General features: G+C 31.8%; 1 pseudogene; it reads left to right on the top strand.

Moving 5' to 3' along the window:
- On the top strand, positions 1–16767 carry LOC123883611 (annotated as a pseudogene).
- Positions 16768–19942: the final 3175 nt, after the last annotated feature.

Below are 19942 nucleotides of genomic sequence, written 5' to 3'. Positions count from 1 at the left end.
TATTATAGTTTCTCTCTTGTTTAAGGTTTCTGCTTGCAATTTGAAAAACGGGGAAGGAAGGGTCCGGAAGGAATATAGTTTGTTCACTGAACGGAAATGAGTCATGAGAGGTAACCATGCATTTCATTCAAAACAATTTTTTTTTTTGTTGATACCTCCGGCCAGTTTTATAAATGAATTTTTTTTATGTGTATATATTCCGTGCAAGTTTGTGTCTATTATACAAACATATGTCAAAAAAAAATATGATATGCCATATATTATGATGAGTTTGTTAATAAAAGAATTTTGTTGCTAAAAAAAATCTCTTATATTATGGTAAGTTTGTTAATAAAAAAATTTTGCTACTAAAAAAAAATGTTAAGAGTATTATTTTTTTTTTGAAGAAATATTAAGAGGATTATTGGTATTATGAAAAATCCACACCAAAAGTTTATATATATATATATATATATATATATATATATATATATATATATATATATATTTATATATATATATATATATATATCATTAATTTATATTACTGTTAATATTTTTATTTGTATTTGAGTACATTTCTTTCATTAATGCACGCCTTGAGATGATTTTTTTTTTGTCAGGTAGTCTAATCGCTAGAAATTTCACCCTTAAAGTGGATAAGCGGGGTGTCCGGGATTCGAACACCGGCCCCTGCATTTATTTATTTGTTATTTAAATTTAAATCCACCACGATATTTATAAATTTAATAAAAATAAAATGGTTTTTTTTTTAAACAAAAAAACAAAATGATTTTAATTTGTGTTTTTTGTGTTTATTAAAAATTTATAAATATTCGGATGAATTTAAAAGTAAATAAAAAAATTACAAATACGCATGTCACATTACTAAAATGTACAGCTATATGCCAACATGTGTGGTCAGGGGTTAGAAACATGGAATCTTTGAATTATAGGGGATAAAAGATTTTTTTTACAAGGGGTAAAACAAAACTCTCCCAAAAGGCGGAGCTTCCATCCTATCCCCTTGGCAAGGATAACGTGGCCTTACGAGGGGGAGAGTGGAACCTCGAGGACTAAAAACTGAGGGGGGTGGCAAAAGGTCCGGACTCGGGGCAAAAACACCTATTAACCTTGAGAATTTCTTTTAGCACCCTACCATTTTTCTAACACGCCTTGCTAAATTACTAAAATATTTATGTCCGCTACTTAACTAACAAACATAATCACTATTAAGAATAAGTGGAGTGTCTGAAATTCGAACCGCGACTCCTATAATGTCTCTACCAACTAAGCTAAGCTGACGGGGCCGATAATGAGATTACTCTACTTGTGTGTGTTTTGTAATTTTGTATGTTTTCAATCAATATATTTTGCTGATTCTAAAAAAGAATATGTTACTTATTATTATTTTTTTTGCTATTTAGAGTATGTAAAATGGTGACAAATTTAAAGTGTGGTCAAAGCATAGATTGAATTGAGCTTACACGTGTTATAGTGTCTATTGCTTTTGCTTAATGCATAACTTCAACTACATTAAACATTACATGATTCTTTGTGTGTAGATTGGACAAAGAAGAATATTGTTCATAAAACTTGATCATATGCACCGAAAGTACGCAAAACAAGGTATACAAATATTCATTGCCTTATACTCTTTTAGCTTTTTTCGTTGGATTTTGATGTGCGATTAAAATTAGAGATAAATATATTATATGAAATTAGATTATATTTTTGAAGCAATAATTATGTTTATTAGAATAGTTGATATAGAAATCATCGATATGTTAAACTAAATCTTCCTTTGTCTGATCACATGCTACATGATTTGAAGTTATCAATGGGGCAAACCTCAGACAAACTTATTTCGGCGTGATGCTCGCCTGATAACGTGGTGGCAAATGAGACCTAACCTATCTATTTATAAGATAACAACCCTAGTTAGTACTACCCATCATGTACCCTAGGGTTGGGCCTACTCTTTGTTTCTGCACAAATCAGAATTAGTGTTCAAAAACCCATTATTACTGATCACATCGGGCCTAAACATCATCAAATGGATCACAATTTTTATTAAAACCAAAAACCGACAATTGATTGCAGCTCACAAAATATTAGAAAATATTCTAATATTCTCTCACTTGGACAAAATCAATTGTGTATATTTAATATCAAGAAAACATTTTAAAAATGACTCACTGGTTGATAACGTATTTATTAATGTGGCTACAATGATCCCAAGATGCATCATCTAATTAAGACTCCATCCAATAAAGTTAAATGATATTGAATCATGGTGGTAATTATATCCTTGTTGATACAACACCTTCCACCAAACTCCATCGACTAGTCGTTTGTGTAGAGTGTAGCGAGAAAATCATATGTATGTGATCCATCAACCATACTATCATTTTCTTCTTCGGTCCTTAATTTCTCTCAAATGCCTTAAAGCTAATTAAATTATAAGCTCTATTTGATTAAAATACTTTTAACATTACAAAGGAGTTAATATAAAATTTAAACTCCCACTAATCAAGCATATAAAATGAATCTTAATTATTTGTCACATACTCAAATGTTCTTTTCAAACTCCCACTAATAAAGCATATTAAAAGAACTCACAATTAATGTTTGTGCTTGCAATGTTACTCCTTAAAACAACAGACCTCAGTCTCCTAATTAGGGGATCAACTAATATAAAATTTTAAGAAGATCAATGCGTTAATCAATTGTAATCAATTCTCTCCCACTTACCCAAATATTTCTTCTATTCAGGTGTGCTCTCCACATTATTCATAGACTCATTCTCGCAAATCTTGCTTTCATTTCTCATAATTTTATTAAAACAAAAAATCGACAAATGATTGCAACCCATAAAATATTAGAAAATATTCTAACATTTGATTCCTTAAAATCCTATATATTTCTTACATTTAGCCTTTGATTGGTTTGAGACCGATAGAGACGAGATAGATAGAGAAGAGAGAAAAAGAAGAGAATTTGAAAACTTCTCTTGTTGACAAGGAGAGAAATTGAGAACACGGAAGAATAGTTTAGAAGTCCCACATCGGCTGCGAGGGCTATCCTCACCTTACAAGCCGGTTTGTAGGGTTGATTTAGGCCAACTCTCAATTCTAAGATGTTATTAAAGTATCTCCACGATCCAAGCCGTCTACTATCAAGTTTCTGCCCTGAATATAGGTTTAAAATTGAGAATAATTCTCACCTTACAAGTCGATTTTCTAGGGTTATCAGGAAATATGAAAGATGGACCTTTTCATAGTAAAAAGTCATTAAAGTATATGGTGGGTCCCATATTATTACGTTAAAATAACTAAATTACTTAAAAATAAAAAAGTAAAAAAACTCTCTTAGGTCGTTGTTATAAGGAACACTTTGAACAAATCAAATAGACCAAGGAAACACATTGTACATAGTTATTTTCATTTAATACTTTGTAAATTTAAATGTATTTCATATATACCCTTATTTAATTACTCTTAATTCAACTAACTTAGTTATTTTTAATATTCTCTCTCATAATAAATAAGGGCATGAGTGAAATTAAACATTTGAAAATTGATCAAACTTTCTTATAAAAATGACCAATTGTTTTTCACTTTTGTTTCTTATATAAATAACCGTAGGGAGTATAAGGATGTTATTTTCTTTTTAATATTAAATAAAATTCCCTCTCTCTCTCTCTCTTATTTCTTTTATACCAATCAATATATCAAATCTACTCTATTTCTCATCATTTTCTCTCTTCTTATACTCTATCTCTCACCTATTTCTATCTTCTCACAATTTAAGATATTTTTTTGTCTTTACGATTAACATAAATGCACTTATGCTATACATATTGAAAAGACAACGAAAATTCATACATTTTTCTCTTTAACAGACACACACTCTCTCTTTTTATGCATATTTTAGTCAAATACCCTCATGTTTTTATAAATTTCAATCAATTATTCTCATGTGACACATTGATAAGTGACATATATGCAGTTAACGCTACATATTATCACCATTAACGGAGTAAATGGCAATAGAGTGTAATTTGATAGATGAGACACAATACAAAATTTTAGAGTGAGATTTGACATTTAAAAAAATACAGGTGGATATTTGATGATTTTGGCAATTTCAAGAGGATGTTTGACTATGAACTCCAATATTTTCACTTTCTTGATTATCTTTTTGGTGAATATAAGTGAATTTATGAAGCTCAAATGTAGAGACTAATAGATTTAACTAGTCTTCATGCCCGTGTGTTCGCACGAGTCAAAAATTATAGATCAATTATATTATATCTCTTTGGGCTATAAACAAAGTAATTTATACGCGTAGAAACCAAAAGTATTTATTGTCTAATTTATTTCCACCAACTTACATAAACATGAAAGTATAAACAATCCTACAAATTACGAAAAATTTCTTTATAAACTACATTTGAAGTGGTATTTATAAGGTTGTTGTTATCATCAACGACTAAAATCTTCAAACCATTTCTCGATGTGACTCTTGACTCTTAACTGACCATGTGAAAACAAGATGCATCTTCTTTTCGGTAGTTCATTCGATAAGAACTCCACAGTTAAGCGTGCTTGACTTGGAGTAGTCTTGGATGGGTGACCTTCTGGGAAGTTTTCTCAGAAAGCGTGCGAGTGAGGACAAAGCACGCTGAAAAGACTCGTGTTGGTTTGTGGGGTCAGTCGGTCATCCTGAAAGTAGTTTGGGATGTTACAATAAGAGGTAATGAAGCATTTCATTCGGATCATATTTTTTTCATGCTGTTCATACCTCCATTTTTATAAATGCATTTTTTCATGTGTATATTTTATAATTTGGGTTATGCTAAATGGTGTTTTCGGACACTTGTTAAAGATATTAAAAAAATAAAGTTAAGAATAAAATTAATGTTAAAAAGATATTATTTTTTATGTTTTTAATCTATTAAATGTATAAGTTTCAAAATAAAATTTCTATATTAGTATACTTAACTAGTGTCGGGATCCTGTTTAACATTTTTCAGTATTTTTATGTGTTTGAGACACTTTGAGTACACATTCCTTTCATTAATGCATGACTCAAGACGATTTTCTTTTTTTATTAATAATGTTAATAGTATTTGAGTTTATTTGAGAAGGTAAATAAGCTAGTTTATAAGTCCGTTTGATCTACAATATATAAGTATTTGACAGAACAGTACATGACAGTACAAGACAGAACATCACATGACAAAATTTAAGGTGTTGAACAAATTTTATCTTTGTACCATGTTTGATGGACAAAAAGTTGTCTCATGGTTCAATGGGGACAAGAATATAGGATTTTCTTATAAACTAATAACTCCCATGATAGATCAAAGTTTAGCGGAGTTAACAAAAAATAAAAAATAAGATTAGTGTGTTTCCGTTAAGAAACAAAATTAGTTATTTATGTTTAGGATCAAAATTACAAAATTAACCTTTATAGGGAGTGTTTGTTTTATGGTTAAAAAATTTATTTTCAAGAATATAAAACTTATAAATATAAACTCCTAAGTTTGTTACAAAGTTAGGAAATTAACTCCAAGGAATAAAACATTCTCAGCAAAAAAGTAATTTACACCTTAATCTCAAAAAAATGGATAGGAATAAAAGGTTCCCATAAAAATGGGAATAAAATCAAAATAACTACCCACATACCCGCTCTTACATAACTCCAAGGAATATGATTTTTACTAACCAAACACATTTTCTTTAAAATACCATTATTATTTCTTGGGAAAGTTATTCCCGATAGTGAAATTTTCAACCGTGAAACAAAAGCCCTGTAGTTAATGTTGTTTTTTTTTGTTTTGAAGACAATGTTGGTTTAAAATAGTACCCACTCCGTCCTAAAATATAAGAGGGAGAAAATCAACTTTTATTAATCTTTTTTAAGAAATTTTTTGTTTATTTATTTATTTATTTATACTTCTAACTATATATAAAGAGAATACATAAGTTTGGTGTGAACTTTTCATAATATCAATAATACCTTTGATTTTTTTAGTACCAACAAAAATATGTTATTAACAAACTTACCATAATATAAGGCACATCTTTTTTTTTAGCAGCAAAAATCTCTTATTAACAAACTGACCATAACATAAGGCATTTTTTTTTGACATAAGTTAGACACAGGCAGACGCGGAACGCGCGTGCCTGACCCGCTAGTTCTCATAAGAGTAAATATAAATTGCATTTAATTTTTTTTTTGAAACAAACACAATCAACTTAATTCATTAATTATAATATGTTCAATACAATGAGGGACAAATCAAAGAAAGTGCGACAAGGCCAAGAAAAGGCCGCCCTAGCTAAGGTATGGGCCGCCATATTTGCTTGATGCTTTGTGAACTTGATCTCAAAGTTCGGGTTACACTATAACAATAAATTAATTGACAAATTAATATAACTCAATTCCGATACGCCTCTATGGCTAGCTTGTATAGCATCCACTACAATTTTGGAATCACTTTCAAAGATAATGTTTGTCCACCCTCTAGTTGAGGCTTCGCGAATTGCTTCCAAAATTGTCATGGCTTCACCTTCTAATATTGTGAGGTGATACTTGTTGATGTTTGTACCTGCTGCAACAAAGTTGCCATTAGAGTCACGGATGCACCAACTCCAGCTGGTATGGCCAGATGTGTTGAAGAAGCTTGCGTCAACGTTGCATTTCCACCAACCGACACGGGGCTGCTGCCATCGTTGAAGTGCATGAACTGGCGCAGAAATGATGCGCGTCTGCTGTTGTACATCATTTACAGCCTGCCATTCTTGTGTCATGTGAACAGCTCTCATCGCTATGCTCTTCGCCGTGTCCTTGAGTCCGTTCCAAACCCAATTGTTACGATTATTCCAAATACACCAAGCTATTGTTGCAACGGCTCCTACAACATTAGGAGTCTCATCCCTGAAAATATCAAGAAATATAGATTTTACATTATTAGTATGTTGCATCCTTGGCTCAATGACTCCCCTCAATCCGGCTTCAATCCACACACTTTTACTCTCTCTACAACCAAAGAAAACATGCCAGTCATCCTCCTCACTTCCTTCACATATAGGACATTCACTTGGGCACATCACATGACGCTCCCGTAAGCGAGTTCGAGTCGGTAAAACACCTCGGCACACTCTCCACATTAGATGTTTATTTTTTGGGGCTGTTTTGATACGCCATAGTGACCCCCATTCCTTTTCTAATGTGTAGTTTTGTTCAATTGCTCTATTTTTTAGGTAAGTCTTGTACCCGGATTTCACTGTGTAATTCCCATTATTTTCAAATTGCCACAACAAACAGTCCTCTGTCACTTCCTCAAGTAGCGGTATCCTAATTATACTCTCTGCCACTGATGCTGAAAAAAGAGAATATAATTTCTGAGTATCCCATCTTTTAACTCCCTATAATAATAAATTATTCACATTTAAATCATACATACTATGGTTTTGAGCAGCCTGCATCCAAGGATTGCCCTCCCCCCGCAGCCATGGTTCAGACATGATATTGATTCTACTCCTGTCACCAATTTTCCACCTACATCCATTAATAAGAACATCACGTGATTTTCAAATGCTTCGCCAAGCAAAACTAGGATTTGCACCGATCTTTGCATCAAATAAAGAGGACCGAGGAAAGTACCTAGCCTTATAGATTCTAGCCACCAATGTATTGGGTTTTGACATAAAGTTCCATGCTTGTTTTGCAACCATCGCCATGTTAAAAGCATGAAAATTACAGAAACCTAACCCGCCGTCAGCTTTTGGCCTAGCCAATTTATCCCACCGCTAACCACATAATCCCTTTTTTATTAGTTCCTCCACCCCACCAAAATGAATTCAACATTCTCTCTATATCATTGATTATAGAATCCGGGATCAAAAAAATACTCATAATATAAGATGGGATAGCCTGTAAAACTGATTTTATCATAACATCCTTACCCGCTTTGGATAGTGCTCACCCTCGTCATGAGTTAATTTTCCTCCACATTCTATGCATTTAATTTACTCTCTTTCTTATCTTTTTATAAAACCTATTTAAAAAAAAAAACACATAAAAATATACTCCAAATTATTAGGTTTTTATTTTCTTAATAAATTAGTTTAAAAGACCTGTGCATTCGCTCATGCACAGGTCCACTGATTTTATTTACTCTCTTTCTTATCTTTTTTATCTTTCTATAAAACCTATTTAAAAAAAAACACATAAAAATATACTCCAAATTATTAGGTTTTTATTTTCTTAATAAACTAGTTTGAAGACAAGTGCATTCGCTCGGGCACGGGTCCACTGATTTTTATTCAATATTTGAGTGTGTCACTATATTAATGTAAAAAAATATTAAATTAAATATTTAAAAATTTATAATTTTTTTTATAGATGTTATATAATATTGTTAAAATATAACTGAAATTATTATGTTTTTATCTATAATCTATTTTTTATTCAATTTTTTTTCTATATTTTTTATTTATTTTTATTTTAGTGAAATTACAATGAAACGTATAAAACTTGCAACGTGGTTAAAACTAATAGGGATAAATTAGTAATTTTGGTGGTAATTGATTTTAATATATTAGTAATAGATGTGATTTTTATTCCTATTTTTAAGCATATTATCTTTCTATATATTTTTATTCCTATAAATAGATGTTATATAGATTGTTATGTTTTGTTTCTATCTATAATCTATTTTATTCTTATTTTTAAGCATATTATCTTTCTATATTTTTTATTTATTTTTATTTTAGTGAAATTACAATGAAGCGTATAAATTTGCAACGTGGTTAAAAGTAATAGGGATAAATTAGTAACTTTTGTGGTAATTGATTTTAATATATTAGGTAATAGATGTGATTTTTATTTATATTTTATTAATTTAAAACAGAGCAAGTAAAATTATAATAGGAGCAAATTTGATATCTTTCTCTATAATAGTCGGTCTCGTGCATCATAAGAATGGACTATGTATGTTCTACTCCCTCTCCGAGACTCGTCCCAATATATATTAAGATTTTTTGCTATTTATAGTATGTTGAATTGAACATACACTGCTTTTTTTTTACTGCATAACTTCAATTGCATTGAACATTACATGATTCTTTGTGTAGATTGGTGAAAGAAGAAGTCTGTTCATAAAACTTATGCATTGAAAGTACGGAAAACGAGGTATACAAATATTCACCTAAATGTCAATTTCAAATCAAGACTGATACTAGTATATAGTTGTACTGTTGTATTGAATCATTATTTATATTGATCCTAATACCTTTCATTCTATATATGCCTGACTTTGTTTTCTTGAAATTGATTTAGATGGCAAGTATCCTCTGTGATTTGGTGAAGAAATATGTGGACAAATTGATTGATGGCGCAATAGCAGAAGCACGTTATGTATTTTGCTTCACATGCATTGTTAAGAAATTTGAAGAAGAAAGAACTACGTTGGAACCACAAAGGATAACTATCGAGCAACGTGTCAAAGATGCAAGAGAAAGAGATAAAGATATTCAAGCTATAGTTAGTTCTTGGGAAAAAGATATTGATGAGCTCAATCAAGTGGACACAAAAACAAAACAAACATGTTTTTTTGGATTTTGTCCTAATTGTATCTGGCGATATAAAAAGGGAAAGGAGTTATCAAATAACTTGGAGAAGATCAAACAACTAAAGGGAGAGAAATTTGAAAATATTGAACTTCCTCGCCCTGTTCCAGGTGTTGAACGCTATTCATCCAAAGATTACATTTCTTTTGAAAGTAGAGAGTCAAAATACAAAGAACTGTTGGATGCATTAAAAGATGACAATAACTATATAACCGGATTGCAAGGGATGGGGGGCACCGGAAAGACAACAATGGCCAAAGAAGTGGGTAAAGAGCTAAAGCAATCTGAAATATTTGCTTATGTCGTTGATACGACCGTGTCATTTACTCCTGATATAAAAAAAATTCAAGATGATATTGCTGGATCTTTAAGACTGGAATGGGGGGTTGTAATGAACCAGACCGACCCAAAAAACTATGGAGTAGATTAACAAATGGTGACAAAATTCTTGTGATACTGGATGATGTGTGGGATCGAGGCCTGCCTCTTGATTTTGATGCAATAGGAATTCCAAAACAAGACACACACAAAGGTTGTAGAGTTCTTGTAACCTCGCGTAATCAAGAAACTTTCAACAACATGGACTGTGATAAGATAATTGAATTGGGTCTTTTATCAGAAGAAGAAGCGTGGAACATGTTCAAAATGTATGCCAAGATAAGTGATAGCACCTCTCAAAAATTGATCGATAAGGGACGTAAAATTGCAAAGGAATGCAAACGATTACCTGTTGCAATTTCAGTTATCGCCAGTAGCTTAAAGGGCCACCAACATCGAGAGCACAAATGGGATGTGACATTGAAATCCTTGAAGAAGCCTGTATCCATGCATGGTGTTGATGATGATAAGGTTGGAATTTATAACTTGTTGAAGATTAGCTATGATAATTTGAAGGATGAAAAAGCCAAGGGGTTGTTTCTCTTATGTTCGGTTTTCCGAGAAGATGAAGAAAATTCTATTGAAGTTATAACAAGACTTTGCATAGGTGTGGGCCTTTTGGGGGAAGATTATGGTAGCTACGATGATGCTCGAAACCTAGTAGTTCTAGCCAAAGACAAGCTCGTAGATTCTTGTTTGTTGTTGGAGGGCGGTGAAAAATGTCTAAAACTGCATGATTTGGTCCGAGAAGCAGCTCAATGGATAGCGAACAAAGAGATTCAATGTGTAAAATTGTTTGATGAAAAGCAAAAGTCATTGGTTGAAAAGCAGACAAATATCAAATATTTATTATGTGAAGGGAAGTGCAAGGATTTATTTTCCTTGGAATTTGATAGCTTGAAACTTGAGACTTTAATTGTCAAGGTGGATAGAGAAGAAGAGGATAAATGTATAAAAGTACCAGATTCTTTCTTTGAAAATGTTATCAGGCTCCGTGTTTTGAATTTTTCAGGCATTCATTTCAGCCAATCTTTATCATTACCACCTGCAATTCAGTTATTGACAAATATTCGATCTATGTCGTTTGATCATGTTGATTTAGGTGATATCTCTATTTTGGGAAAACTACAGAGACTTGAGACTCTTGATTTGGATAGATGCAAAGTCAATGAATTGCCAAACCAAATTACAGAACTGAAGAAGTTTAAATTGTTGAAGTTGGAATTTTGTGAAATTAGAATGAAAAATCCATTTGAGGTTATTAAAGGATGCTCATCACTTGAAGAGTTGTATTTCACATATAGTTTCAATGAATTTTGTAAGGAAATAGCCTTACCTGAGTTGAAAAGATATCATATCCATGGTAGAGGTTCCTTGAAAAGACAATCCAGGTTTTCCAAATATGTTGTGTTTTGTGGTGATGAAAAGTGTCAATTTTCAGAAGAAACGCTCAAGTACTGCATGCAAACAGCAGAGGCTCTTTTTCTAGAAGGAATTAAGGGGGAATGGAGAAATCTCATGCCTGAGATTTTTCCTTTAGAACACGGTATGAATGATCTTGTTGAACTTCATTTGGATCGGATTTCACAACTACGGTGCCTCATTGACACCATTGGTTCTCATGTACCGATCTTGTCCAACTTGGTTGTACTAGAACTTAATAACATGGAAAATTTGGAACAACTATTCAATGGTAAGCTAAACCTCTGCAATCTAAAGAGAATCACACTTAAGAATTGCCCTATGTTAATTTCTATACTACCTTTCCTCTCTGCTAAAGACCTTCCAGCACTAGAAGCTATCAGAATAAGAAAATGTGATGGATTGCAATATGTGTTTGGTCAATCTCAACATGTTGAACTGGTTTCACTAACTGAATTGGAGCTCTCTGAATTACCAAACTTCATTGGTATTTTTGAAGAATGTGTGAAGGGATCATCTTCCACTTCCAAAGCACAAATACAATTGGATCCTATGCGTGATAGGGATCAACCGCATGACTGCTCAGTGGCATCGGTAAGCCTTTCTTTCTAGTAGGTTGAATCTTATATTTATTTATACATAGAGTTTGGCATAAAACACCCCATAATTGAAGACTACTGTTAATATATTAGAAAATCATCGATTATAATAGCTAAAATTTGAATAGTAACTTTTCCTTAATTTTTGTGCACATTACAACAATGTTTGCTTTGATTGAATTCGATCCTTTTTCATTGGGATTACATAACTACATTGCAGGAATCAAATTCATATGGCCTTAACATATGGGAACGTCTTGGAATACAATCAAAGATCCTCTGCAATATTAAAGAGATTGTGCTGACTCATTTTCCGAAGATGAAATCAGTATTTATCCTATCTATTGATCTAATAATGCAGTTGGAAATTTTGAGAATTGAGAACTGTGATGAACTGAAGCACATAATAATAGATACTGGATATCATAACATTGGTGGCAACATCTGTGTCAATGTCTTCCCAAAATTGAAAGAGCTCTCTGTTAATAATTGTGCTCAATTGGAATACATATTTGGACATGACACTAGTGATCATCAAAATGATATGGGGATTCAGCTTCATCTTCCGGAATTGAGAAATCTCTATCTTAACAGTCTGCCAAGTTTGATCGCCATGTGTCCCAAACAATATCGAATAACATTTCCTTCTTTGAAATCTCTTCACCTCTTGGAATGTTCCCAGGATAATACAATCATTAAGGTATCCCTATTTCCATATATCTTTGTTATTTGGTATCCCTCTTTAAATTCATAAATAAAAATACTTAATTTTTAGACAAAACATTTAAAATATCATGAAATAGATATATCCATAAATCCTAGAGATGAAATTTTTGAAATAGCCAAGAAAATATGGAACTAAGTTAATCAAGTATCATTGAAGTATGCAAAGAAAATCATGGCCAAAGAATACTGAATAAATTCCTATGATCTTTTAACTGCCTATAATTCATATTTAATTTAACAAATGTTTTTCTATTATCTTAATGGTAATTTATTTTATGTACGAAAACCTATGTAGGATAATTTTCTCACATTGGAATTCTTTTTGATACGAAATAATTCCAAAGTAGAAAATATATTTTCCCTGAATGAAATTGATGAACAGCAACTGGACTTAGCTTTGCGATACATTATCTTGATTGATCTGCCTATGATGACTTGTCTTTTTGTGGGTCCCAAATATTCATTTGCCCTCAAAAACCTTAAAGAGATAGAAATCATGCGATGTGACAAATTGAAAATTGCATTCTCCACTTCCATTTTAAGATTTCTACCACAGTTGCGTTTTTTAAGAATAGAAGATTGCAAAGAGTTGGAACATATTATTGAAGATGATTTGGAGAATAAAAACAATTCAACAACATGCTTCCCAAAGCTAGAACTACTTGTTGTTAGAAATTGCGACAAGTTGAAATTTGTTTTCGCCACTTCCATGTTAAGATTTCTACCACAGTTGCGTTCTTTAACAATAGAAGAATGCAAAGATTTGGAACATATTATTGAAGATCATGATGGTTTGGAGAATAAACAAAATTCAAATTCTTTTTCTTCAGCAACATTTTTCCCAGAACTAAAAGGACTTGTTGTAATAAAGTGCAACAAGTTGAAATCTGTGTTTCCATTCTCTGTATGTAAAGAGCTTCCGAAGTTAAATGTTCTGTTCATAAGAGAAGCAAATGAGTTAGAAGAAATATTCAAAAGTGCAGATGATCAGAATGTTCATATTCCAAATCTAAGTATTTTAGCATTTGATATGCTACCAAGCCTCAGTGATGTCCAGGGAAATCAATTTCAGGCTGTAAAAAGTCGCATCGTGCGGAATTGTGATAAAAAACTCACTCTCACTTCAGCATCAACAACCAACACCTTATCAGAAATTGATCATTTACTACTCTTCTTAGGTACACCATATATGTGATTTTAATCGCTTTCAATTCCATTAAATGGCTGATTTTTCCTGAAAAACTCATCTATCTAATGGCTGATTTTACAAATTTTATGGTAAATTCTATAGATTATACAATATGTATCAATGTGAAGAGACTATTTAAACACCAACAAAGTGCAGAAGCCACCGAAGATTTTGAAATACCAAGTGTTGAAAATGTTCCGGATTTAACAATACTACCAACAAATTCAAAAGTAAGTAATTTATAGTCTAAGCACTTACGTAGTAATTTAATGTTCCGGATTTAATAATTTTGATCTTATTACAGATGATGCTGAATGAACAATCAATGGACGAACAACATTCACAAGTAAATGATTTAATATAATACCACCTCATTTTGCATATAAAGCTAACAAGAAATATTTTAAAAAGATAATTTTATACTTAAAAAGATTATATATCCTGCAATTAATTTACATTTGCATGCTATGGAATTAGTTGGAGAAAGCAACATCAGAAAAAGCAGCAGTTGCAACTGTGTCTTCCATTTCAAGAACAAAGAATGAGCCACCAATGGAAGTAGTTACGTCTAAACAAAAGGCAATTCCTCTTATTTTCCTTGTATTCTTTTGACTCTATTTTGAATGTACGAATTGAATTATACTTTAAACATAAACATCCTTTTAAATTTTAAGCAGGGTATTGAGATAGAAGGAACTTCTAAGACTAATAATGATCAAGGTAAATATTTTTTTGATCAATTTTATTTTCTTATATTATCTCAGCCTTTTAATTTTGAACTATCTTCTTTTCCACATGTTGTTTAGTTTCTCTAAATGGCGATGCTTTTAATCAAATTGGCATAATGATTCTTCGTATACTTTCAGGGGATCCTTCTCAAAAATTAGAAGATTTAGCAATACTACCAACAAATTCAAAAGTAAGTAATTTGCAGGCCATGTCAAATTTATAGACTAAGCCCTTACATAGACTAAGCATGAGTTTGAATCAAACATGGAAATGTCTTTGAATCAAACATTCTATTTTTTGTGCAGATACAAATGAAACAAACACCAAAGGCAGAGCATGAGTTTGTTAAAAATGTTATGGATTTAGCAATACTACCAACAAATTCTGAAGTAATTTGAATGCCATGTCAAATTTATAGTCGAAGCTCTTATATAGTAATGCTTGTAATTAATAATTTCGATCTCATTACAGGAGTTGCTGAAGGAACAATCACTTGGAGAAACTGATACTATCATCAAACCTTCTCAAGTAAATTATGTAATATAAAGCTAACAAGAAATATTTGAAGAAATAATTTTATTTAAATATTATATGCTGCCACTAATTTACATTTTCATGCTATGGAATTAGTTGGATGGATCAACATCAGAAAAAACACCAATTGCAACTATGTCCACCATTTCAGGAACAAAGAATGAGCCACCTATACAAGTGGTTGCTTCTAAACAAAAGGCAATTATTCCCCTCATTTTCGTTGTATTCGTTTGACTCTCTTTCGAATGTAGGAAGTGAATTTTACTATAAACATAAACATCCTTTTTAACTTATGAGCAGGGTATTGAGGTTGAGATAGAAGGAGTTTCTAAGACTAATAATGATCAAGGTAATGTATCAATTTTGTTTTCTTATCTTACCTCATCACCGTTTTAATTTTGAACTCTCTTCTTCTCTACATTTTGTTCAGTTTCTTCAAATGGTGACGCTTTCATTAAAGTAAACTCAATTGTTGCCAGATCTAAACCCTCCTTTCCTAGCATCACATCTCCTATTGCATCTCAGGGTATCTTATTGCTTTGTTTTATATTTAATTAACGTGTTCTGCTCAAATTGGCATAATAATTCTTTCCTATACTTTCAGGTGACCCTTTTCTTGTCAAGAGGGAGCTTGAGGAACTGGTCTCCAAGAATCATTTAGATTATGAGAACTTGTCTTTGTTAACTGATTTTCTTGTTAATAATCCTTCTGTTCGTTTAAAAGACACTTCACTTGGTGATATATACAAGGGCTGTGCCTATAACTTCCTAGCTAAGCTATTGAAATTCCTCGAAACCCATAGTTTGCTGGAAGTATCAGGCTCGAGCCACTCTGAATTTGTGGAGCTATTACAAGTTGTGAGAAACTTTGGTTTTGATAAGGAATGGTTGGTTGGTGTCGAGAGGCGTGTTTTATTTCCTGAAATACAAGTATCTCAAGATGCCTTTGAAAAATTATTGGATTCCAAGAAACGGGTTGCTAAGGATGTTGAAAACTTGCGTTTGAAGATAGATTTTTTAAGTCAAGTGGCTGAAGATCTTAAGCATCAATTGACATCCTCTGAAGCTGTTTTGGAGAGTATCATTCAACAAGAGGCAGTTTTAAGTGCCCCTATTGGTTATTAGACTATATTTTCATTGCGAATTTGCTATGCTTTTTATTGTGTGTTATTTATTGTCCTTCAATATTGTTTATTCCTTGAGTGTAAGGTTTCGTCATTTCTCATATGAAATGAACTTATATGAACCGTCTTATTAAGTTTGTGTTGGGTGGATTCACTCCTCAAGTGGAATCCACACAAATTATATTAAATGAAAAGACAAAAAAAAGTGAAAGAGAAAGAGAAAAAAAGAGGGAAAAAAAAAGGAGAAAAAGAGAAAGAAAAAAAGGAAAGAAAAAAGGTGTATTTGTGTTTTAATAGGCCATTTGTGTTGTTAATTGGTTTCTACTTTTCTTGAGTATTGTTGTTCCTATTGTGTACTCATTATTATTCATAGTGGAAGATTTATCTGGCTTTGGTCCCGTGGTTTTTTATTCTCTCACATTGAGAGGATTTTCCACGTAAAATTCTGTTGTTTGATATTTATTATACTGTCATTATTATTCTGCATTGGATTTGGATTTTTCTGGTTGTCTATTTAATTGCACAAGCTTCGGCAAGAATAATTCTGTGTTTAAGAGACTCTGCAATCTGATTTGTGGAATCTGGTCTGTTTTGATGTTTTGTTGTGGAATTCTTTTAGAGTTGACTGAGTTTGTATAAAATGTAGAATTGAGTCAAACTCAAGCATTGTATTCATTCTTCAATAAAATATTATGGGCAGATGGGAATTCAAGTTGAACAAAGTCAACACTACTAGTACTAGTATTTTTATTATGGGCAGGTGGAGCATGTGGAACCAACACAGCAGTTCTAACAATGGTGGTTGGTGTAACTCTCTCCTTTGCAACATTGTATTGTAGGTGAGTTGATCTTTTTTATTGTCCTTTTTAAGAAAAATATAATTCATGCACTTACATATATAAGATAATCATAAAGTGGATTGATAATGAATCATTGATTGTCAAAAAGCTTATGGCTACAAAATGAATCATGATGAAATCTTCAACTGCAAGATACAACTCTATCATGTTCATGTCATCAACAACATCTTAGCATTTCCAAACTCTTTTGTTTGTTCCCAATTATTTCAGTAACTGTTTCCTTTACTTTCTGCACAAGTTCCTCCCTGTAATTGAATTCAACATATTTAGAGACATAAGTACTATTAATGTGAAACATGTTGAAAAACAACAAAAAGTTAATAATAGCCTTTCTTAGAGATGGTATACATTAAGAGGCATACTATTAGGAAAAACTCAAATCTCACATTAAAATAGATAAGCCTCGAAACGAGTTTATATAGAGTAACCTTAATCGCTTGCTGCTTTTTTCCCCTATGGCAGATTTTAGCTGGGATTGCCGGGCTGGCAGTATTGGCTCTTAGTTTCTGGAGACATTCACGCAATGGCCATAGTAATAGCAGAGTGACGAAGTAGAAGTTTGTGATTCTTTGTTTTACTAAAAACAGAACTGAAAGTACATATCAACACTGTAAGAGTAGATTATGTAAAACACAGGTCAGTTATGACTTAGAACTTAGAAGGCAAGTTAGGTGTTACTTATACGTGCTCCCACTTTGAGCTTGAATTGAAACATCTATATATTGATTTGTGCTGCACCGAACCCAATTTGGTTCCGCTCGTTAACTCAAACCACATAACTCAAAAGTAAAAATAAAAAATTAAATTTTAATGAGAAACTGGATAAAAAAATAAAATCAATTTGGTACAATAAATAAATTAAAATTTATATAAATTTTTAATGAGAAATTCGATAAGGATATTACGTAAAAAATTAACACTAAGACGAAACCTCATAATCCAACTTTGGCTTCCATATATTGCTCAAAGGATAGATACTTATCCTCCATCTTTGGTGATCAATCGAGATGGTATTGAATATCAATTACAAAAATGGCTTAATTATTCTTTCGGTCCCTTAAAAACATTTTAAGTTTCATAAGAGCATACACAATGGAGAAATCCAATTTTGGGTACTTAAATGGGTCCCGTATGTACACATCACTCATTTATAATTTTTTAATAATAGTACCTAATAAATACTCAATCTCTCCAACCCAGCACCTCTTAAAAAATTCTAAACCGGTCCCACAAATAACTACACATTTCATCAATAACTCTACATATTTATAAATGGGTCCCACAAATTCTATTAAGTACTATGAGAGAGAGGGTGCTTATTTGAGAAGTGGTACCTATTTGGTACTAAAATGTGTTGTGCTCCAATGGTAGTACCTAATAAGTACCATGAGTACCTAATAGGTACTACACCATTGGAGATGGTCTAATGAAACCTTAAAGAAAATATGGTCCAGATTGGTCCCTTATTAATATTACCACTTGTCACATTGATCCCTACCGTTAATTTATTAACACCAAATATATTAGGTGTACCAACATTGTAGGTGGTCCACCATATACCTCAATACATTTTTTAATCTTAACCATCAGATATTTTTGAAGAAAAATAAATCATTAGATTTTGAATGTCCACCGGATATAACAGTGCACCATCGTGTTTTTCATCCTTCATCATTCCTTCATCTTCTTCCTCCATTCCTTCTTCATGTTCTTCATAACTTTATCATTAATTCAACCCTAAAATTTCAAAACAAACCCAGAAAAAATAAATCTCAAAATCAACACCCAATTTCATATTCTTCGACACCCAATCTCAAAATCAACACCCAATTTCATATTCTTCAACATCCAATCTCAAAATCAACACCCAATTTCATATTCTTCAACACCACCACCACCACAGATCGATGGAAAAAACAATATTTTGAACTCAAGAATATGTTCATACTTAAGAGACATATTTTTTGTTACGGACTCGATGAATCTTCATTTTTTATGACATTTCTGAGGAACAATATTTTTATGACATTTTTATGTTTGTAGACATATTATTTGCTTTTTATTCTTATTGAAATCTTCATTTTTATTTTCTTTTTCAGATCCAGAATATTTTTTCTCTTCAGATCAATGGAAGAAAAAAATAAATGCAAGATCTGGGTTTGAGGAAGAAGATGAATAAAAAGAAAAAATATCATATGTTGGTGGTTCACAATTAGATATAATAGACCAATAAGATCCAATGGTTTTAGTTTTGTCAAAAATATCAAACGGATAAAACTAAAATATTATTAAGGTTTATGGTGTACCACTAAGTATATTGACTCACCATACACAGCAATAGTGCCACCTGTACACAATTTAACGGTTTATGGTAAAAATGGACGGAAAGGACCAAAATGTTTAACGAAGAAGTCTTTAAGGGACCAATTCAGACATTTTTTTCTTTAAGGGATCAATATGAAACCAAAAATATCTTTAAGGGATCATTTTACTAATTAAACCTTACAAAAATCCTTTCCTCAATTGAAATTATACCACTGATCTTTCTCTCGTAAATAAAATAAAATAATAAAATAATGAAGGGACACATGAGCGAGTAAGAGAGAAATAATGGAAACAGTTAAAAAATCTAAGTCTTTAGATCAAAATAAGTAGTCGGTCCGTTCGGATACCAAATTTTCAAAAATAAAAAAATAAAAAAAATAAAAAAATAAGTAGTCAGTTAAGATTTGGTGTCAAAATACCATATATATATATA

Source organism: Trifolium pratense, linkage group LG5 (genome assembly GCF_020283565.1).
Source record: "Trifolium pratense cultivar HEN17-A07 linkage group LG5, ARS_RC_1.1, whole genome shotgun sequence".
Classification (NCBI taxonomy): Eukaryota; Viridiplantae; Streptophyta; class Magnoliopsida; order Fabales; family Fabaceae; genus Trifolium; species Trifolium pratense.
Note: the sequence above shows the minus strand (reverse complement) of the source record. Positions and strands in the feature narration are given on the sequence as shown.